Source organism: Mesoplodon densirostris, chromosome 13, assembly GCF_025265405.1.
Source record: "Mesoplodon densirostris isolate mMesDen1 chromosome 13, mMesDen1 primary haplotype, whole genome shotgun sequence".
Lineage (NCBI taxonomy): Eukaryota > Metazoa > Chordata > Mammalia > Artiodactyla > Ziphiidae > Mesoplodon > Mesoplodon densirostris.
In genome coordinates, this window is record NC_082673.1 from 2,759,620 (window position 1) to 2,783,113 (window position 23,494).

The 23,494-nt window shown below is 43.9% G+C and overlaps 1 protein-coding gene across 21 annotated transcripts in view; it reads right to left on the reverse strand.

The window, feature by feature from the left end:
• PCMTD1 (protein-L-isoaspartate (D-aspartate) O-methyltransferase domain containing 1) overlaps positions 1-22,805 on the reverse strand; it is a 61,656-nt gene extending 38,851 nt beyond the window's left edge. For 2 of the 21 annotated variants that reach the window (XM_060115686.1, XM_060115682.1), the window contains exons 1-2: positions 22,580-22,665; positions 20,894-21,241 (exon numbers count right to left, since the gene is read on the reverse strand). The gene's annotated coding sequence lies outside the window, so the exon portion shown is untranslated. Of the gene's footprint in view, positions 1-1,326; positions 1,409-2,894; positions 4,747-5,084; positions 5,403-11,761; positions 11,897-13,116; positions 13,393-20,893; positions 21,242-22,579 lie in introns of those variants that run through there. The other 19 variants (XM_060115689.1, XM_060115688.1, XM_060115671.1 and 16 more) reach the window with 18 other exon arrangements.
• Between the last annotated feature and the right edge of the window lie 689 nt (positions 22,806-23,494).

A 23,494-nucleotide genomic window follows, 5' to 3' on the forward strand; every position in this document is an offset into this window, starting at 1 on the left:
CTGAATGACTCAAACAGGATGTGAAGGGAAAACCAAAACCATAAAAGAAAGGGACTGTTAGAACTGGAATACATTATTTGGTCTGTGGAAGGCAATATTTACATAGTCATAACAGAAAACATGATTGCTGATTTAATTTGAATAGTCATTTACCCACACTGGGAGGATGAGAGGGAGGTAAAGGGGGTATGGGAGTTAACCCTTCACCTGTAGCAGGACGTAAAAGCTATCTTTTTAAGTTCCCTCTGGAGTGTTGAGCCTCCTGGGGCGGGGACAGGTGAAGCCAGGAACTGCTATGCTTTGTCTCCAAGGCTGGAAGTATCACTTAACTTTCTAAACTGTGTATTTGCATTATTTGAACAAAACTGACAAGGTAAAAATGAAGACAGCTATATATATTTATTTAGACCAGATGAAGTACAATAAAGACACATGGAGAATAGTTTCCTAAGGAATAAAAATACATTTAACAAATAAAATAAGTCTACAGCAGAAAAACCACGGAACAAAAGAGATCATAATATAGTAATTTACACTACAGAGCTTGAAAGATGTCATTTTATCATATACAATGTTCTGAAAAACTGAGTGAAAAATGAATCACATAGTACATATAAATTATATGTATAATTATAAATTACATTTTATAATATTCACTGATTTGATTATAAAAGTAGTATATGCATTTGCAGCAAACCTGAAAACCAAGTAAAATAAATAAAAATTATTGATAAGCCTAACCTTTGAAGAGTCACTGTTATTATTTACTTTCTAAGCATCAATATTCTTATTTTTTTAACACAATGTTGGTATTATACTGTATATATTATTTCAGACTTTCACTTAATATGTCTTAAGCATTTATTCATGCCATCAAAAATTCTTCCAAAATCCAGGGGCGTGATATTCCATCAGACAGATGCACCAAGTAACCAATCCCCTGACTACTGGACCATGAGATTTTAAATTGATTATAATCAATGTACATATGAGGAGTTTGCAAGTTAAATCTGTAGTGAATATTTTGATAATTCAACAATCATCTCCTAACTTGAAATACAGTTCATTTTTTATGAGTAAGGCAAACAATAATAATCTCCTAACTTGAAATACAGTTCATTTTTTATGAGTAAAGCAAACAGTATTTAAAAAGCCATTACAGCATTAGGTCATGGAATGTGTTTGCCAGTTGTTAATTCTGAGATAATTCCATCTCGATCATGGAAAAGTGCCAAACACAAGTCAAGAGACCAAGGTCTAGCCTTGATCCCATTGATAACTTTGCTGTATGGCTCTGGGCAACCCTCCAGAACATCACTTCCTCACCTGTGAAACGAAGAGGCTAATTCTCTGATTCCTAAGGTTCCCAAGGGCTCTGATTTCTCTGCTATTTTGGCATCAGTTAAACCTGCATTGAATACAACTGAGTTTTAGTTATCTAGGAATGAGTGTCTGTGCCTCAGCATTTCTGTTACTTCAATCACAATTTTTTCTGCCCCACTCCTGCCATTTTCTGTAGCATAGAAGAAAAAAAAAATTGAGGGGTGTTCAAGTCCTGCATAAACAATAAAAGCAAAATAAGGATTCTGAGAGAAAGAAGAAAGGGTAAAGGTAGAAAAGGACAAAGTGTCAGAATAAAGGACTGAACAGCTTAAGCAGTTATGTCCCAGAAGGAAGCTGTGAACAGCTTTGTGAACAGGCTAAGAACAGTTTTCACTCCTGAGGGTGGAGGAGCAAAGGGCACATTCACATAAGCTCACCTGACATGATTTCCAAGTGCTCCAAAAGCTGCTTGCCATGCTTTCAAAATTAGGTCTGCGACTTTAATGTACCTGGCTGTGGGAAAGAACTACTGGCAGCCCCATTCAACATCATGGTGTCTTTCAGGCAGCTTAGGGATGTTTTATGGAAGGTTAAAGCCAAGTCAAAGGAGGCAGGAAGCAAGCCGGTGGCAGACAGACGCCACGGGGGCGGGAAGAGAACAGGCGGAAGGCTGACCCCTCCCCTGCCTTCCTGGCACGGGTGGCCAGCAGTCACTCCCTGTGCTCCTGTCCCCGCAGAGGTGGGGACGCAGCCCACCCAGCTTTCGGGGAAGGAGACTGGTGACCCAAACAAAGGAGAACACACTACAGGAGGGCACGAACATAGGCTCCTTCTTCCTCAAGCCCTCAAGGATCTTGCCATGGGAGTCATGGACCAAGACCGCTCTGAGTACAGAGAGAACCGCACGGGAACCTTTCTCAGTGACAGACAGACATGAGGAAACATAGAGACTTATGAAAGGACGAAAAAGAAAAAATAGGGTGAGCCAAGGTTCGCTACTCCATGCCAAAAGCTGCTGAGAACATCTGATTTAACTCCACGTCCAAAGATAATGCAAAGCTTGCCCTTGTTTCAGTACTAATAACACACACATGCAATTCCCTATGCACCTCTACCTACCAGGCACTGGAGTCTTTCTTCAGCATCCCTACGAAGAAGCACTAACCTTATCTTATTGATGAGAACAAAGTTCAAAGACCACGAGACAAGCTCACAGCTGGCAGGGGTAAGCCACAACGCAAATGCGGTCTGTCAAGCCATGGACCCCCCTGAAACACAACAGCTGGCCCAGAGGCTCCTGACCTCTCACTCAGAAGAGCCTTTCATTCTCTTAGCTGAAAAGATGTTCAGTTCAGATCTCCTTCCTTCTCCTCAACCTCTCACAGTTCCTTTTTTCCCCTCCCTTTTGTACTCTTGGTTCCAAAGACAGAAGAATGGATTAGAAGAGAGGTCCCCAACCTTTTGGCCACCAGGGACCAGTTTCGTGGAAGACAATTTTTCCACGGACGGGGGCGGGGGCGCGAGTGGTGGGCAGCGGCAGGCGAAGGCTGGCTGGGTCACCCGCCTCTCACCTCCTGCTGCGCGGCCCGGCTCCGAACAGGTCTGCGGCCCGGGGGCTGGGGACCCCTGGATTCGAGGGAAATGAAGCATCTGATGTCATTTACTGACTGTACAGCCTCGGGTAAACTGTTTAACCTGTGATCTTCAGTTTCCCTATCAATATAATGGGAAAAATAATAATCACATCATCAATTTGTGAAGAGTAAAGAGTGCGTTACATATAAAGCTCCTAATAATACACAAATCCAGTAAATACTTCACTTTCTTTCACTTCTATGACACAGTGAACATTCCAAACTTTCATTTTTCAATCCAGAAGACCAAAGAGGGAACACAAAGAAGGACCAGTTCTGGAATCTGGCGCAGTTATCACCTAGCGAGTGGCCTGTGTGAGACACGATTCTAGAGGGAGAGTGTGAACCCTGCAGCTGCAGCGCCAGGAAGAAAGGCAAACTGATAAGCCACTGTCTCCTCACCAGCCCTTCAGTTCACTACCACAGACAGTCTGAAGAAACGAAAGAAAATCTGTTCAAGCGTCCACACTAGACACTCTGACATTCGGCAAGTGCTAAGAGGCCTAGATGCACAGATGCGGACTTCTCAGTTACCTTCTCAACCCCACGACTCCAGAGCTGCTCCCGCTGCCTTGCCCCACAGCGCCCCTCATTCTTCTAATTCTCCCCTCCTCCCCACCTGGGACAGTGGACAACTGCATGAACTCACAGATGGACAGAGAAGCAGTAGGCGGTGGCTCGCTGAAGAGGTCAAGGTACAGGACGTGAGGGGATAAAGAAATACACATTTTTTTAAAAGAAGAGATATGAAGCAACTCAATCTGAAATTTTTTTATTTTGAAAATTACAGAACTTCATATAGCTCCAGAAGTCTCTCCTCTCCTCTTACTCAAAGATCTGAATCTACGGCCTTGTCAAACCTCTACCACTGCCGCGCAAGCACGTGGTCACTGAGCACAGCCCTAATCGTAGACCACAAACACCCTCACTATACACGTGTCTGTGACCTAACAAAACCAATCCTCGGGGAATAAACTCATCAGGTTTGAGGATATTTACTTAACATCTTTCAATTTTTCAAGAAGTATTAAGAAGTGCTATACTACAATCCTTAACACTTAAAAACAATCCTCATAGGAGCCACAGCCTGCAAGTTGTTTACCTCCTCTAACTCGGGAAAAGTCTGAACCAGAACACTGAAACGGCAGCTGTGCTGTCTGCTTTCGGTCCGTTAAGTGACCATGTTCTTAGGATATAATGAGATGGATGGGGAAACATGAGAGAAAAGCACACGCATTTTCAGCTCCTCTTGGGTCATGCTTTCAAAGTGGGGCTTATTGGAAAAATTATGAATTCACACAGGACAATATTCAAATAAAAATAAAAGAATACTCCAAAGCAAAACTACATGGCTTGGAAACTACTCATCAGTTCAGATGATTTGTATCTGTTCCCTTCCTCTAATTTGTTCCAATATTTCGTTATAAAATAAACCAGAAGATGAGCTCACGCCAAAGATGTTCTTTCTATGTATTAACGTACTGTGTAATGCAAAGACTGGCCTTGTCACACAGTATGATTTTGAGCAAGTGGTTATCTTTTCTGGTTTTGGTTTTTTCAACTGGGACACAGTCATTACATCAAATTATTTTGATGGCACCTTTAAAAACTTTCAAAAAGTCTAAGTAAATGCTTTAGTAAGCAAAGATAAAGAATGTAAGTAGGTTAACTACAGTTTTCCAGTATTATAAAATGGCTTTTTTTAACATCTTTATTGGAGTATAATTGCTCTACAATGGTGTGTTAGTTTCTGCTGTATAACAAAGTGAATTAGCTATACGTATACATATATCCCCATATCTCCTCCCTCTTGCGTCTCTCTCCCACCCTCCCTATCCCACCCCTCTAGGTGGTCACAAAGCACCGAGCTGATCTCGCTGTGCTATACGGCTGCTTCCCATTAGCTATCTATTTTACGTTTGGTAGTGTATACATGTCCATGCCTCTCTCTCACTTTGTCACAGCTTACCCTTCCCCTTCCCCATATCCTCAAGTCCATTCTCTTAGTAGGTCTGTGTCTTTATTCCCGTCTTGCCCCTAGGTTCTTCATAACCTTTTTTTTTTTCTTCCTTAGATTCCATATATATGTGTTAACATACGGTATTTGTTTTTCTCTTTCTGACTTACTTCACTCCGTATGACAGACTCTAGGTCCATCCACCTCACTACAAATAACTCAATTTCATTTCGTTTTTATGGCTGAGTAATATTCCATTGTATATATGTGCCACGTCTTCTTTATCCATTCATCTGTCGATGGACACTTCCATGTCCTGGCTATTGTAAATAGAGCTGCAATGAACATCGTGGTACATGACTCTTTTATGGTTTTCTCAGGGTATATGCCCGGTAGTGGAATTGCTGGGTCGTATGGTAGTTCTATAAAATGGCATCTTTCTGAAGTCCATGATGGTCACTTTATCTACAGACAGACACTAGTAAAAGCTGCATAAAACAAAAACACCTTGTTATATTTCAGTACCAACTCACATAATAGCATAATTACCTTAGGGTATTTCAGGACAGGTGGTATTACCTGCACCATATGAATGAAGAAAACCAACTGAGAAAGAGTAAATTGTTCTAATTTCCTAAATACAGAGATATTTCAGCCTTATTCATAGATCTTATGTCATGCACTACTACTAATATTCACATTGTCAGAAATAAAATGACTAGAAATGCAGGTCTGAGACCCTTGAGAAATGCAAACACACACACACACCACATTGATACTATAGCTTCATTTCATTTATGGGGACAAATAGTTCTATCCTTATTTTTACTCACAACCCAGAGAAAGTTTAAGAAGTTCTGAGAAATGAACTGTCGTCCTAAGATGACCGTAACAATGCTATGTGGGCTCTGAAGTAAGTGCTAAGAGCTTCACCTTAAGTTCAAATGATTAATTTGTCATCCGTGGTTCCTTTAGTTAATAAATCTCATTTTGAGAAAACTGTCCAAACTAAGCAATCAAAATGCCTGCAAAAGCTTTTAAAACTATAGCTCAGTACCTCCCTCCAGCCTGCACTCAACACTTCTTCACCACGGATCCGGCAAGATGAGCACGACACAGGCACGCTGAGGAAAGAACGCCCAAGGATGGCTCCAGCGCACACAGACAGTCTCTGCTCAAGGAACTCAGTCTCTTAAATAGTTAGCATATTTTCAGAAAAAATGATGAAAAATTACTTTTAACTTGGCTAAAACGAATTCACAGAACTAAAGATCTCTAGTAATGTAAGAAACCGTTTCATTTTAAAATGAAATTAGACTGGTCTTCAAACTATAAACAGTAGTCAAAATGGGTGAGTAAAATCATGTTTATTAATAGCGTATTTAAAACACTAAATGTTCCCTCAACAAAAAGTTACTCAAAGCAACTAGTATTACCTTACGTTTGGATATTTTAATTTTTAAGTGTTTTGCACAAAAAGACTCTACTTGATGATTTCCTCATTTAATAAACAAAAACTGATAACCTAGTCTCAGGAACTCTGATAGGCACAGAGGTTACAGTGCTGAGCCACAACCCTCCGCAATGTGAAATTCTGGTCAGAATTCAACAGGAGCCACATCAACAGGAATATAACTTAATTTCACTTTACTCTTTGCTACCCTTACAAGGATCATTTGTAGAATGAGTATTAGTATATCAAATCGTAACTTCGCATCAAGTTGTATGTTCATTAGGAGTCATATTCTAACAGAAAGTGCTCTTTTAAAATAAAAATTATACTTAAATAAAGGCTCATAGGATACTGTGTGGGTTCTGGGTCGGAACCCTAATTGTACAGCTTCCCAGCTATGCAGCCTCAGGAAACATAATCCATCTCTCTAGGCCTCAGTTACTACATGGTAAACCCAATATTAATAATAATAACTACCTCAGGATCAGTGAGAAATATATGGGATAATCTACGTAAACTGCCTGTGACAGTCCATAACACACACCATGTGCTCAACGGCTGTTTTTATGATTTAATACAGACCTACTTAGTCCTCTCACAAAAGAACATGTTTCCATTTCAAGAAACATTCATCAAATGTATAGAAATCTAGCAATAAGATACAATAAACATACATAAAATACTGCGGATGTTAGGTGCCAATTGTCAATGAGATCTCAATAACCCTATGGTGTTTCTGAGGGAAACCAAAGCATGGAAAGACCGGGGCAAGACTGCGAGGATATACCTTGTGAGCTGGATGGAACTGGAATCAATGTAAACTCATGATACGCGTTTAAAATATATACATATAAAATATATATGTGTGTGTATATACATATACATGTATATACACACACACATATAAAAATAAGAAGCTAGAGAAAACACATATACATACATAGTCTTCCGTGTTCAAGAAGACCTAGAAGATTGATAGCGACTGCTTTTCACTCTTGTTGGAAAAGGTGCGGAAGACGCTGTGCATCTCTACCTCGCGCTCCGCTCTCCTATCTGTGCACGCTGATCTCCCCATCCGCACACTGAGGACCCTGAGGTGTCCACTCCCCCAGTGTCAGTGGGGACTCTGGCACCTCAGCTGCAGGTTCTCTGCCGCCAGCTCTCACCATCATCCTGGGCACCTTCAACAAGTGCTCGAGCACCAGAACTCCGATAACGGCAACTGTCTTACCTCTGAGGACCTGCCCACCCACGGCCCCTCGGAATCCCTACTTCCTTCTCCAAGCGCATCTCACATCTCATTTGCTGATCCTTCTCCCACTACACTGAATCTTCAGTGTCTCCAGTCCTTGAGCTAACTTTTTCTATAAAAGGTCAGAGAGCAAGTATTTTAGGATTTGCAAGCCATAGTTTCCATCACAACTTCTGAACTGTGTGCTTCTGGAGCAAAAGCAGCTACAAACAACTTATAAATCAAACAGTGTGGCTATGTCCCAGAAATTTTATTTATGGACCCTTGAAACCTGAATTACATAGAATTTTCACATCATGAAACAGTACTCTTCTTTTAGTATTTTTCCAACCATCTGAAAATGTAAACACCCTTCTTAGTTTGTAGGCTACACAGAAACAGACAGCGGGCCCAGCGTAACCCACGGGTCACAACTTGCTAACACCCACCAGCACCACTTTCTTCCCAGACCGAACAGGCCCCACAAACAAGGCTTCACCCCCTTGCCCTGCCCCTCCTCCTGTCCCTCTCGGCCCCTCGCGCGGACTTTCCACCTCACTCCTCCTGCGGCCTCCTGACCTTGGACAGCCCAGCCATGGCTCGGCGGGCTCCCACAGAGCAAGAGGGTTCCCGGCACCTGGCTCCCTCAGCAGCCGCCCTGGCCACTTTGCGGAAAGCAGCCTCTGGTGAAACACCTCTCTAGCATTTTTGCCTCATACCCCAGAGAGCAGATTTCTGGAAAATTCCATCAAGGAGGCACCAGAGCAACTTCTCTGACATCCAATGAGCCACACACCCTCCCAACAAGGCCTGGATCTCAGCGCCAGGCGGGCCTCTTCCTGGAGTGCTCAATCCCAGCCCCAGGAGTAGTGGCTGCTCCTTATACCATTTCTATATTCTTTAGGGCTCTCTTTACTTACTAGCCAATCCCATTACAGCTAACAATTCTTCACATTAAACTTTCCCTGTTCAAAGTACCGTGTGGTTTTCCTTTCCTGTACAAACTAGACTCATACAAACCTGAAAACCAGAAAGACTACATTCAGGTCCATCAGAGAACGAAAGACAGTCAGGCAGTAAAATGAACTGAGGACACACGAGACCCTGATACACGCCAGCCAAAACACCCACAGTCCCACGGATCTGACGGGAGTTGCTATATCCTGCAATGACCCCCGCTTTTTTTAAAACTTCTAAGTATGTGACTGTGTTTTATCTTAGTTTCTTCGCAAAATGTTAAACCCTTGTCACCAGCTTCTCCGTGCTAGGAGAGCTGTCCACCATGATCACAGAGGAAAGTTAGACGGCCAACAGCAACTAGGAGTCTGAGGGCAGCAGGCGCCAATTCTGCCATCTTAAAGCTCTTGCTCAGGGGGACTTTCCTGGTGGAGCCATGGCTAAGAATCCGCCTGTCAATGCAAGGGGCACGGGTTCGAGCCCTGGTCCGGGAAGATCCCACAGGCCGCGGAGCAACGAAGCCCGTGTACCACAACTACCGAGCCTGCGTTCTAGAGCCCGCGAGCCACAACTACTGAAGCCCGCACGCGTAGAGCCCGTGCTCCGCAACAAGAGAAGCCCCCGCTCGCCGCAACTAGAGAAAGCCCACGCGCAGCAACGAAGACCCAACGCAGCCAAAAATTAATTAATTAATTAATTAATTAAAGTTCCTTCTCAGGAGATGCATCACTGGGTCACACTCTTAGACAGAAGGATGCCTGGTAGCCTCAGCCACTGGGCGTCAGCTTAAACATGAGCTTGTTAACTGAAACACAACATCTTTCTGGTTCCCTTGCTTCCCCTGTATAGACTTCAATAATTATTAGCACACCTGGGAAAGGACAGAATAAAACCAATGAAGCACTCATTAAATTTCACGTAGACATGGTAGGCAGAGGCTAAAAATAGAGACCCACACGGAACGAAGGGACAGGGAGACGGCAAAGCCAAATTCTTGAACCGAGTGCCAGGGCGAAGCAATGGTAAAGGTTAGCTTTTCTTGTCGGTGGCATTTCAAACGGAAAGGAGACCAGACCATCAAAAAACATTTATTGGAAAATGCAGTCCCTGAGCTGTAGGAACACGGAGGGAAAACGAGATATACAAACAGGCCCTAAAAAATTCAATGGATTTGTTGTATTACTCATTTAGCAGAAAATAATTTTGGAAGAGAGCAACAGTAAAAAACGCTAAATAAGCCATATAAACGTTGCTGCTGCCCTAAAAATGTGACACACTGAACACCAGAGAACAGCAGGAATAGCCAGAAAGACAACCTTATGTTTCTACAGAGCATTTGGTTTTATTTTAATGTGTGTTGTGTGGGGAGGTATGTGTGTTCTGGAAGAACAAAAATATCTTCAAAAATAATAATCTCTAATAATTTACCTTATCCAACTACCTTACTGTCATTTTTCCATTTTTTACAGCAGGGGAGCCTAGGGTAGAAATTTACTTATGTCTATTTACAGTGAATGCAGAGAGATAGTCTTTCTTTCCTACTGAGAACAAAGAGTATATACAACTTCTTCAAATATAAGACTCTTTCCCCCAAACTGGAAGGATTCCATGTAGCAAATTCACAAGGACCCCAGCTTCCATCTGCCAGAAAAGCAACTTAAATAGCTGTTAATTTTGTCCATGCCTTCCTCCAGCATACTGCCTCAGGATTTTGAGGGCAGGTATGTATTTCTCCTTTCTCCTGCTCTGCTGATTCAAAGTCACCCTCCTCTTCAGTACAAATTTTCCAGTGCATTTAATAAATTACTAGATTAATTTCACAGGGCCGGGGGTCCCCACCATCACTTCAAACACAATACACCCAAAGCCTTCTACACAGCCCTCACCCTGCAGGGCAGCTACTTGCTTCAATTACTCCCACCGCTCTCAGTGAAAATTCCATTCTATCACCATCCTTATCAATTTTAGCTAGATTACAACAACTAACTTCAAGATGGTCTTCATACTTGCGGTTCTCCCAACTTCAACAGCATCTGTATACCATTTTGATTCACCTACCCAATACACCACTTCTGTCATTAAAAAAAAGGACGAAGCTCCAAAAACTCAGAGGTAACTCCAGGATGCTGCAAAAATGAGAGAAAATCCCACTTGGTAGGGCTCAAGACCACCCCCATTTAAAAACAGCAGTAGGACTTCCCTGTTGGCACAGTGGCTAAGAATCCGCCTGTCAATGCAGTGGACACGGGTTCGAGCCCTGGTCCGTGAAGGTCCCACATGCCGTGGAGCAAATAAGCCCATGCGTCACAAATACTGAGCCTGCGCTCTAGAGCCCACGAGCCACAACTACTGAGCCCACGTGCCACAACTACTGAAGCCCACACGCCTAGAGCCCGCGCACCGCGACAAAGAGTAGCCCCCGCTCTCTGCAACTGGAGAAAGCCCGAGCGCAGCAATGAAGCCAAAAATAAATAAATAAATTAAAATGACACTAATATAAATGCTCTAAATCAAGCCTTTAAAAAAATTTTTTTAATAAAAATAAACACAGCAGTACTATTTTTTTTATCAGCTTTGTAAATGTCATCTAAATATTTTGTTGGGGGAAGGGGTTGCTTAGCAATCATTTCACTAAGGAATCAAATGATCACAATGTGTTATTACCTGTATACATTTTCTATCACTGCCTTAACAAATTACCGCAACTGAAACTGCCTAAAACCACACAGGTTCATTATATTACAGTCCTGGAGGTCACACTCTAAAACAGGTCTCACTGGGCTAAGATCAGGGTGCAGGCAGGGCTGCATTCCTTTCTGGAGGCTCTAAGAGGGGGGGTTACTCTTGCATTTTCAAAAGTCTAGGGTCCGTCTGCTTTCTTCAGCTTATGACCCTTTTCTCCATCTTCAGCCACACCAGGCTGAGTCCTCAGTCTGCCTCTTTCTTCCACTTTTAAGGAACCCTGTGATCACACTGGGCCCATCAGGGTGATACAGGACACTCTCCCTATCAAAGTCAGCTAATTAGCAACCTGAATTCCCCCGAGCCATGAGGGGTAACACACTGACAGGGTCCAGGAATTAAAGCATGAACACCCTGGGGAAGGGGGCATTATCTGTCTATCACACTGCCCAGAGTCTACAGCCAAATGCTGCTCCACAGGGAATTAAATCTGTACACTTGGGGACTGAATCCATTCTACTCACCTAAGATGCAGGAAACAAAATAAGAGATCACAAGGATAATCCGTGGCAAGAGATACGCTCCTATTCCTTTGACGAAACGTGGAATTCACTTTCTCTCACAGATAAGGCGGTCACATGAAGACAACCCGAAGTCCCCTGAAACAACAGTAACTAGACTGCAGATGACTACACAGGGACTTTAAAGATGACCCTGAACTTCAATTTGAAGGACTAACTGGAAACACTGCAACAAATAAAACCATCCATTTTTTGGTTTGGTTATTCTTAAGGCATGTAATCATTTTTTCTTATAAATGAAAATGTATGCCCAGTCCTAACCCTTGAGCAGTATCACAAAAAAAACTTGAGCATTCCTAACATGCTACACCATTGGGAGAAATTGTGCCTAGGCTTAAAACCACTTAGGGCTCAAACCTGCTCAATTCCTGCCCTTACGTTTAGGACAGTGGGAAGCCACTGCACAGATTCATTCTGAGGGCTGACAAAAATTCAGTTCAGCGTGAGTTAAGACCCTGTACGTGAGAGTTGGCACCTTTTCTCAGCTGTTGGTACTTGTCAGGATTTTTGCAGCAGATTCAAAATTGCTCAAACTTTAATGTAGTATGATTCCAGGCTGGCCTCAAGAGGGAGCACCCTTTTATTTATTTATTTTTTATAACAAATTTAATCAGTTATACATATACATATGTTCCCATATCCCCTCCCTTTTGCGTCTCCCTCCCACCCTCCCTATCCCACCCCTCCAGGCGGTCACAAAGCACCGAGCTGATCTCCCTGGGGAGCACCCTTTTAAAAACAGACTGCCCTACAGGTGGTGCTTTGCATGTTATCACTAAAAACAAAGGGAAGACGAGCGAGCCTAATGGGCTCCCCAGCGACCGCACCCCAGCTCCCTGGCTCCTCCTGACCCCCCACACAACACTGACGTGAGGCTGCTCCCGAGGCTGGCCTCTCGTTTACACGGACACTACTGCTGTGCACGTCCCTGCTCTGCCGAGGGACGACGGATCTCATGGTCTTTGAAAAGCAGTGTGTGACTCATAAAGCATTACTACCTTTATCATTAGTGCAACTGTCATTAGTTGAGCATTTACTGCATATAAAGCTTTGCCATTTTAATTCATTTAATCTTAAAACTGCGTGTAATAGCATTACTTCCAAGGAAAGGGACTGCCTAACTTCCTTGGAAGGCAGAATGGGCTTTGAGTTCCAGGTGTATTCTCACACCAAGCCCTCTGTCCTTAAAGACTGCAGATCATTTCACAGCAAAGAAAGCAGATTCAGCAGATTCAGGAAAAGGAACTAACTCTGAATCTCAGTTCATGCATCTATAAAATGAGACTAATGATACTCACCACACAAGACACTCTTTGACAAGGCTGTTGTAAAGATTAAATGAAGGGAAAGTCATACAAAAGTGTGAAAATGTTAAAGCACCAAGATATTAGCATCTCGTACTGCACCGTTCCAGGGAGCATCCGTCACACACACAGGAGACTTCCTGAGGCAGCGCAGGGAATGGCAATCACACTGTGCCTGTGTGAATGGGGCCTCCTGGAGCCGTGCGCCGCGGATGTCCATGCACACGTGCATATGCAGGTGCGGCCCCAAATACATACAGGATGCACTATCTAGGCACAATAAAACCAGGGATTATTAAACAGCGACAACTGAACAAGTCCTTAACAAGAAACAGAAAGCTTACAAAAAGCTTTTTTGCCATAAACAATAAGGTGGCTCAACTAGTTTAAGACCATGGTGATCTCTCCCTTTCCATCAGAACCAAACCAATTTCAGGAACAGTTACAATATAGATATTTATATAAATCACTGCAGAAAAGCCTAAATCTTTCTTTTGCCATTTCTAATTTCTCTGGTTCATAAAAGAATAAAGGTTCAAAATCACTCTCTTTGCAGGAAAAAAGTCAAGTCCATTAAACCATTAAAATGGTTTAGAAGTATTTGAAGTAAGTCTTTCACAATGGTATTTACAATACATGTTAAATCACTACAGACCACTGCCAGGCTTTTTCTTAAAACTAAAACTGTAGTAACTACCTTCATGTGTTCCAAAATCTGCTCTTATATTTGATTATCAAGGTGACCATGAATTTAAAAATCCACTCTAGTCATCAAGGGACTACAATGCAGGGAGCTTCCCTGGTGGCGCAGTGGCTAAGAATCCACCTGCCAATGCAGGGGACACGGGTTTGAGCTCTGGTCCAGGAAGATGCCACATGCTGCAGAGCAACTGAACCCATGAGCCACGACTACTGAGCCTGCGCTCTAGAGCCTGCGCGCCACAACTACTGAGCCCCTGTGCTGCAACTACCGAAGCCGGCAAACCTAGAGCCCGTGTGCCGCAGCCAGAGAAGCCACCGTAATGAAAAGCCCGTGCACCGCAACGAAGAGTAGCCCCCGCTCGCTGCAACTAAAGAAAAGCCCGCGTGCAGCAACGAAGACCTAATGCAGCCAAAAATTAATTAATTAATTAATTAATGTTTAAAAAGAGACTACAATGCAAACAGGAGACTAAGAGTACCAGGACTCACAGGGGTCATAGGGATAAAATACACCGTCCTTTGAAATACTGTCAAACCAAGAAAGGTTCATTTTGTGTTTGTTTTTGAACTATGGCATTTCTAAATATTTCTTTCTAATAAACTTAAGATCCAGTATCTTAAAGACAGATTACAAAAATACAATGATACACAATCAGAATAAAAGCTCTGAATTATGAAACCAGGAACAGCAATAGAGGTGGATACTAACCCACCTACTGACACATGGGGGGCTCCCATCACCAACAGCTACACCACTCAGCACTTGGCCGTTCGTGTGCACAAACCACCTGACCTGCTAAGTTGAGGCCCTACCACAGCCTTGGTTACCTGGCAAAGCATCCAGGTCAGAGAAAATTCAAGCACTCACATTTTCCATGCTTCTATCACCAAATGTATCTGCCTTATACGGCAGCAGGATTTATAAAGCTGGGCTTTTCTAGTTGGTGTTCTCATTAACATAGAAATCTCTCAGAGTTAACTAGAGGACACACACCCGGGGTGATGACATTCCCAACAATCTGTTGCTTTTTTATCCATATTTTCTAGTCTTCCTACAAGGAATTCTTCCTGCTATAATATGTGGCAGAACATGGGGATGAACAAAGACAAATGACCTTTGCACCTATTATTTCTACGATGGCCAGGAACGTGTGTATGAGTGACCAAAAGAGGATCATAGGCGTTCAGAAATGAGTCCGTGCAAACGAACCCTTGTTACAAAAACCTGAGCCACGTGGACCCAGGCAGCATATATAGCACCAGCATAAAGAGAAATGCCATAGCTACCAAACACCTAAAAAACTAAGTTTTTGATGCCTATCAGAAAAACACTCAAATCCCATATTTAGGACAGAATGATTGAAAAATAACAAAGAAAAGATAACTCATCCTGTTCAGTAAGCCGTATCTACTATGGTTAAAAAACAAACAAACAAAAAAAGGCACAGCTTGGGAAACCTTAAATGACTTGTTAGGAGTAACCTGATAGACCAGCTACACAACTTTAGCAGCTGTTACACTTGTATACAATGACAGTCTGTATTTATAGCACCCTTGGTCAGAAGGAATCAAAGAGCACTCATTATTTACCTGACATCCCATCATCACCTTATTCACTTGTTATTACATTCAATTCTGACTTTTCGTTATTCTTACCATGACTTGTTATTCAATAGGATTCTGACTGACATTTTTAAGATACATGAATGTTATTTCTGTTTATACATAAAGTCTGAAAGGATTCACACCACACTGTTAAAAAGCCATTATTACCCAAACAACCCACAAGGAACAGATGTGGATGGCAGAGGTTTGCTGAAGGAGGAATCTGTTAAACTTCATTTATTTCAGTAGTTTAAATCTTACGCCTGATCATACAATAATACTACAGTGAAAAATTTAATGACCTCATAAAATATATTGTGTTGCTGGCCATGACATTTCCTTCTAGATGACACCCAGGGATCTTCGTTCATTCCCTTAACAGATTTCCTACGTTAAATATACTATTACAGGCCACAGTCCCAGAGACGAGTTTCCAAATATCAAGAACCCTTTCCCAGCACAGAACTTCTAACCGCAGACAGAGGTGGCCTCGCGCGGAGCGGACACTGGCCCTGGAAGCTGCGGCCAATCACCACTGCCATTCCTACTCTTCCTGCCCACAGTCGCCGGGGGCTCCAGCAAGCACCTTCACATGGCCCCATCCTTCTCTCACAAGTAATCATCAGGCCTGAAAAGGAAGCCATTTCATTCCCCAAGAAACATCCATTTCAGTTTTCAATTTTTATTTTTCCCTAGAGAGAAAGATCTACTTTTTATTTCTCTTCCTTCAAACGGGTGCCTCAATGGGTATAACAGTAGAAAACTGGAAACAATCTAAATGTCCATCAGTAGGGAATAAGGTTAAATAAATGATAATATATACAATCTATATATGTAGCAATATATAGCAGATACTTTGAGGCTGCAAAAAGGTTTTTTTAAAGAATGAAGAAATTCTTTACTGTTATGGAATATTAGAGATACACTGAGTGAAAAATGCAAGTGAAACTGTTTGCAATGAACCTCATCCTAACTGGAAAGAAAAAGAGTATTTATTCAAATTTACTCCTATACAGACAGTTTCTTTTGTATCATTCCAGAGATAAGTGGCTACCTCCCAGCGGGGGAAAAGGGCAGGCTGAGGAGTCATCTTCAGGCTAGAAACTTCTCACAGCACTTAAACCTTGAACCATGTGACTGCAGTATCTATTTTCAAAATCTTTCATTTTAAACTTGCTTAAAACTTTTATCTTTAGAGAAGTATTTGTGATTACTTTAATCCTTTATGAAGTCGAGAGCAGGAAGACTGACTAATTAGTCTGAGAATCAATCTCACTCTTTTATAATCATGCATTTAGTATTCCAAAAAGAAACCCCAAATGTGTCCCCCTATCACCATCACCAAGATATCCTACATTCTCAGCTCCTAATAGAAAAGATTATATTTTTATATGTAAAGCAGAAACTAATTACTTAATATAATACTTGTATTACTTACACTGTAATACAAGATGCAGAGGCAGATATAAGAGAAATATAAAATTTTAACCTTTGCATGGTAACCATTAACCTTGACAGATTCAACATAATCTGAAATTTCACATGAACTCTTCAGGAAGCAGACTGATGTATAATCTGTGTGAGGGCATTTCAGCTGACCAAAAAGTTGGAGCTTCCTGGTGTCACAAAAAAGGAATAAATGACACTGCAGGATAGGCCCGTATCTACATAAGCACAGAGAAAGGTGTGAGGCCAGAAAGCTTATGAGAACATTGTAATTCATTTGACAATATGTCTAATTCAACAGCATCGAAAAGAATTCAAATGTCAAACCATTAATTTTAAGAATTTATATACATATATTATACATATGTACAATTGTCAATAACTCAGACACGTGCATACAAAAAAAAAACAAAACTGAATTTTTAAGAAAAAACCACTTATCATAAGTACCTAGAAATGAATCTGAAAATTGAACTCATTTGATAGCCTACAACAAGAAAATCTGGTTTTGTCACATACACAAAATTAAAAACTCCAATAAACTATTGGGTGTCATCTACCAACTAAAGTCAAATACTGCTTAAATTGCCATTAACAGGGCAGGTGACCAGAGATCATTTTCATATTCATTCACACCAATCTCCTGAGCGTCCACAACACACGGTTTCCGTTTTTGAGCATTTTTAAATCCAATTACAACTGTCAGAGTACTCAAAAACAAATTCAGAGTAGAAAGTTCTCATCACAAGGTTAAGCAACTATATGAATGAGAGGAGACCTAACTCGCAGACAGGGAAGAGGAGCCCTAGCGAAATACAGCGCATCAGCAAGCCTTCCGCAAGGAGGGCCTCGAAGAGCAGAGACAGGAAAGGGAGGAAACTCCGAAAGAAAATGCATAAGAAACCAGAAGTTTGAATAAAACAAGGAACAAATTTGAGAAGGAGCGCCGGGGCCATGTAATGCAGTTTTGAAAAGGCAAAGGTGAAGAACAAGGACTGTATTCCAGAGTCGATCAGCAGCCACGCGGTGCGAGCACAGAGGTCAAGAACACAAAATTGGAAGCCATGCTTGGGATTCCAACTCCAGTTCACCTGCCTACTAGCAACTCCTTCAGGCTCATGAACTCTCAATTTCTTCCTCTGTAAAGTGGCCTAACAGTACCTACAACATAAAACTATTACGAGGGCCAAATGGGACAAAGCACCCAGCACAGTGGCTGTCAGAAGAAACACTCCATAAGTTTTGGGGGTTTGTTTTGTTTGCAAGCAGGGGGAAAAAAATGATCAGGGCTGCATTTAGTACAATTAATTTGATAGCAGCAAACATGATGGGATGGTAAAACCTAGAGATTAGGGATGTCTCCTGTTAATGGCAAAGGGATTAAAATTACTTAACTGCTGGGAAAATGGAAAAGAGGCAGGAGAATCATGAACCACATGCAATAAAATGACAAATCATTTATAAGAAGGGGGAAAGTGAAGAATCAAAGGTGTCCTTTGATTTTGAGTCTAGATGACTAAGGAAATGTGAGGATCATTAATACAAACAAGTAAATGAAGGAAAAAGAATTAAATTTGCAAGGAAAACACTTCAATTCTGAATCTATTTGATTCAAGATAACAAAATGACAGCCACTTTAAAGAGTTTGTCAAGGAAAGCAACAAAAGGCAGGTCTGAAGCTCTGGAAAGAAAATGAAGCTGGTGATGCAAACTGGGACCTCAGCAAACAGGGAATGAACAGGGGGATCCGGGGGCCTGAGGTGGCCAGAAAGGAGAAAACACAGCCCCAAAAAAGGGAGACGAGAACTCTATCTCAGGTAACACCTGTACGTAAGTCCAAGGTGCTGGCCTGCAGCAGGAACGGGGAAGACAAGGGCCTCACGACACTTCACAGTCCACAGCTCTCAGATGCTCCCTGCACTTGAGGTTATACACTGAACTGACTTACTGCACTGTGGTTATTACAGGTTTACAAGAGCCCACACGTTACTGCAAAGTGTTCATTATTCCAACTCAACCCCCAGCAGGACACAGCTACCACAGGATAATAATCGTAATTAGACTTTCTTTCAGTATCTCAAAGAACTGTAACTTTTAAGTGCTTATCTTCCTTGACTTCCAACCACAGAGCTGACTCTGAGGACTCCCCTTTCCCTCTGTTACTCGGAGGGCCAACGCTCAGATTATCTCCCCTCTCTTTTGGCCTCTCTTGCATCTTAACTACTTTCTCCCTAGAAACAGAGCTATCAGGGAACAGGTCCTTTAGGCAATTCCACAAGAGTTCTTTCGTACTTAGCTTTTAAATCTCATCTAGATTTTAAACTCTAGATCATAGCTGACGCCTTTGTTACCATTCATAGGCCCTAAATAGTTTATTGACAGCTACTCATGAATGTATGCCGCCCCAAAAGGATTTTTTGGCTAAACTGGAAAACTCTGTATTTCTCCCCGTCAGCCATAAGATCTCTTATTAATTTTTGAGACTATGCACACACAGAACTGGATTCCCCATCCTCCAACAGCTGGAAGTCCTAACGTATTCTAAAGACATCTTGCTGGTGCTGAATTGTTTTTTTGTATCCCACAACTATAAAACCCACTCACATCCAGTGTAAGTTGTCCAAGAGACAAGTGATGGCAGATATGCCATTTAAATGTGAATCTAATTACCATCCTTAACAAATGCCAAGAAAAAAAGCTCAAATATTTTCCTATACGTGGGTTTCTTCTCAAATACATATTACAACTGATCATACTTCAACTTCAGTACGTGCCATATTTCTTCAAACCACACACTTGTCACATCTGCTGGAAAACCAAAACAGATCAATAACCATAACATTATGACATATACTCTATTAAACTGCCTGTCATGATGCAGTTTTAGGAGACCAAAATAAATAAGCAAATTTTAATCTTTTTAGGACCCTCTTTGTATTGTTTTCATCATATTAGTTTACAAAGAGTGTAATGGGGTTCATAAAAATAATACTAAGTGAAATGAGACTAGTCTATAAGGAATAAAAGCATCTGTAAGAGCTACAATTCACTATGACATCCAAATTTAGCATGGCATCAAATGGAGTGACTGAAAACTAAAGTAACACAATCCCCCATCTTCTTGCTTAATGGCATCACCTCAAGGAATTCAATATTTTAATAATACACCATCAGAAACCTCATCTAAAAGATATCATTAGAGGGACTTCTCTGGTGGCACAGTGGTTAAGAATCCACCTGCCAATGCAGGGGACACGGGTTCGAGCCCTAGTCCGGGAACATCCCGCATGCCACGGAGCAACTAAGCCCACAAGCCACAACTACTGAGCCCACGTGCCACAACTACTGAGCCCGTGTGCCTAGAGCCCGTGCTCTGCAGCAAGAGAAGCCACTGCAATGAAAAGCCCGTGCACCGCAACGAAGAGTAGCCCCCGCTCGCCGCAACTAGAGAAAGCCTGCGCACAGCAACAAAGACCCAAAGCAGCCAAAAATAAAAATAAATTAATAAAAATAAATAAATAGATATTGTTAGAGTTTCACACTAAGTATCCTTTAGATTATTTTCCAATACATACAATATATATTTATGTCTCTACTTTGTAGGGAACGTTTCCAAGCCAAAAAAGAGAAGGAAACTCTAAGATCAGTAATTTTGTGAGGTAATTTTCATTAATGGGGGGCAGCACAGCAGAGCAAAAAACAGGTTCTTGGAAGCATGTCTGAAGCATGAAGCACGCCTGAGTCTAATGCAGTCAGCACCACTAAAAAGGCAGTGGGGTCGTCACCAGTTTAATCTCTCAGAGCCTCTGTTTAAAAATTCATAGAATGAAGAGACTGCCACCTATGTTGTGAGCAATACGTAAGAAAGAGCATTCTATTACCAGCAAGGATAACTAAAAAGGCCACGGACGTTTTTGATTCCTTGTAAACACAGTTTCCCAAATAATAAAATGCTACACAACTGGGCCTCAGATTTCAGGCTATACATGTTGAGAACCAGATGGTTCTCTGTGATTACCTTACTCAGTTGTTTTCCCTGGAAGCCAGCACCAAGATGAACGCACAGCACATTTTTAATAGATACAAGGCGGTGATTAGATCAACAAAGCCTCCAGTTCTTCTGCACGCAGAAATCTCAAGTGCAGTAGAGAGTCCCTAGTTTCCCGTCCTCTTGAATAGTAAGCAGCTGCTATCAGCCCTCCACTTAACAGCTTACTCCCTATGGTTTACCTGCCTGAGACACAAACTTGTGGGCCACTGGCCTCCTACCTTTACCTCTTCGTCACACAGGGACCAGTTCACATTTGAGGGACTGAATCTGTTTTCAACTGAGCATATGGAGTTCAAGTTTACGCTGACAAATGCACTTAAAGAAACAAAAAATGAAGTATTTTAGTAACCTGCTTTATGAAGTCACCCAGGCCTCCTGTAAGCTATCATTAAGCTCTGTGTAAACATATTACTCAACTTCCTAATATGTAAGTATCCCCAACTGGCAGACATTCTTAAAGTTCTACCACATTATGTTTCAAAACATTAGTTTGTAGACCTTATTAAAAGCTAACTAAAAGCTAAAAGATTACAGAACTATGGACGACAATGTTCATCGATTAAAAGAATAGAGCTCTGTAGGTTTTTAAAAGAATGAGATACGTCATAAAATGGAGAAACAACCATGAGTAGAACTGGCCAATAAGAACTACATACTATATATGATCGCAATTTTGTTTTTTGTTTTTGTTTTATTGAAGTATAGTCGATTTACAGTAATGTGACAACTGTGTTTTTAAACCGTATTTATTACACGCGCAGACAAATCCTTAATGGCTAAACACCACACTCTCACACTGGTTCCCCTGGGCAGTAAGATGGGGCGGGGGGCGGGGGGGTGGAGATGGGTGGGGGGCCGGCGCGGCGGGAGGACAAACTTCGGCACTGTGCGGCTGCGCTGTGTTTCCTTAAAGAGCACACAGTACTTGTGCAACAACGAGACATAACAAACTGCGAGCAAAAACTATCGGGAAGACCGTACTTCCTCCTCCGTACCCAAAGGATGCCAATGTGTAACTTAAAAAACACAGTTGGGATCTCTAAATTTTAAGAGGACAGATGGAAACACAGTTCTGGAAGTGGGGAACAAACAAACAAAAAAATAATTGGATTCGCAAAATTTCTCCCCGTGTGGTTCCACGCCGGGGTCCCCTCTACTCCCGCGGTGGACGAACCCGCACTCTACAGCAGTAACCGCCCAACCGAGACCCGAAAACGAGAAAAGGCGGCGCCGTTCCAGCCCCCGAGACCCCGTCCAGCTGCAGCGCCGAGGCCGCGCGAGGCGCCGCGGGCAGGTCCGCCTCCTCCGAAGCCGACAACAACAAAGTCGCGGCGGCGGGGCCCGGGCCCGGCCCCCCGGCCCTTCCGCCTCCTTGGACGCCGCGGCCCGCAGCCTCCCCTCAGCCCCCAGGCCCCCTCGAACCCTCAGCCGCCGGCCCCGACCCCCGGCCCCTCGGCCCTTCCGACCTCCCGGCCCCAGACCCGCCTCCACCCCCGGGCCCAGCCTCCCCCCGCCCCCTCGGCCGCCCAGGCCCGACCTCCCTCCCTCCCGGCCCCCGACCACCCCCTGACTCCCCTCAATCCCTAGGCCCCCTTCGGCCCTTCCGGCCCCTTGGCCCCCGACCCCGCCCCCAGCCCGAGGCGACTGCCTTACCTGTGGCGAGGCGGTCGGTGGGCCCGCCGCAGCGGGCGCAGGTGAGGCGCTGGGACTCGGCGGGCTCCGCGGCAGCCGGCGCCGCCGCCAAAACAACACGTCCACCGCCGCCGCCGGGGGTAGGGGCGGGGCCCGGACGCTGGTTGGGGAAGCCCGAGCGCCGCGGCCTCCGAGCCGGCGGGGACCGGGCATGCGCGGACGGCGGCGGGCGTGAGGGCCGCAGCGAGGACGCTGAAATCAACAAGGCCCGGGGACGCCCCATCCGACTCCGCCCCTCGGCTCGCCCCGCCCCTAGCCCAAACCACGCGAGGTCTCGATGGGGCCCGAAGTCACGGAGGCAGAGAGAGATCCCGCGAGAGCAGCCGCCGCCGCCGCCGCCGCCGCCGCCGCCGCCGCCGCCGCCGCCGCCGCCCTCCCCCCCGCCTCCCCCCCGCCTCCCCGCGTGGGTTGGCTGTTTCCGGAGCTGGGGTCGGTCGTTGAGCTGGTGCTGCTCCGCGGTGCCTGGCGGCGTGTGGGCGCTTGTCCGTCCGTCACGGCGGGCGGCTTCCACCCCCTCGGGCGGCGCCGGGAGAGGAGGCGGGGCCGAGGGCTGCCCGGCGGGAGGGCTCTGCCCGCGGCTGCCGGCCTTGCAGACGTGCGGACCGTGTCCGCGGGCTGCCTCCGCGGGTGAACAGTTAGAGCGCCCTGAATGCCGTGCTGCTTCCCACCGTGGCTGTCTGTGTGCAAAAGCGGTTAAATCAGATACTGTTGGCGGAAGCCCTGCAAGCGAGGTTAGAGCAGAGGTCCCTAGGGAGGAGCTCGCAGACGGAGCAGAGTTGCTAAGAGTTGGTCGGCGTTCTGTTCAGCAACTGTGTTTGCAGTGAATGGAGTGTGAATGCGGGTCCGGCGGCCGCTCCGCTCCTCCTGCAGTCTTTC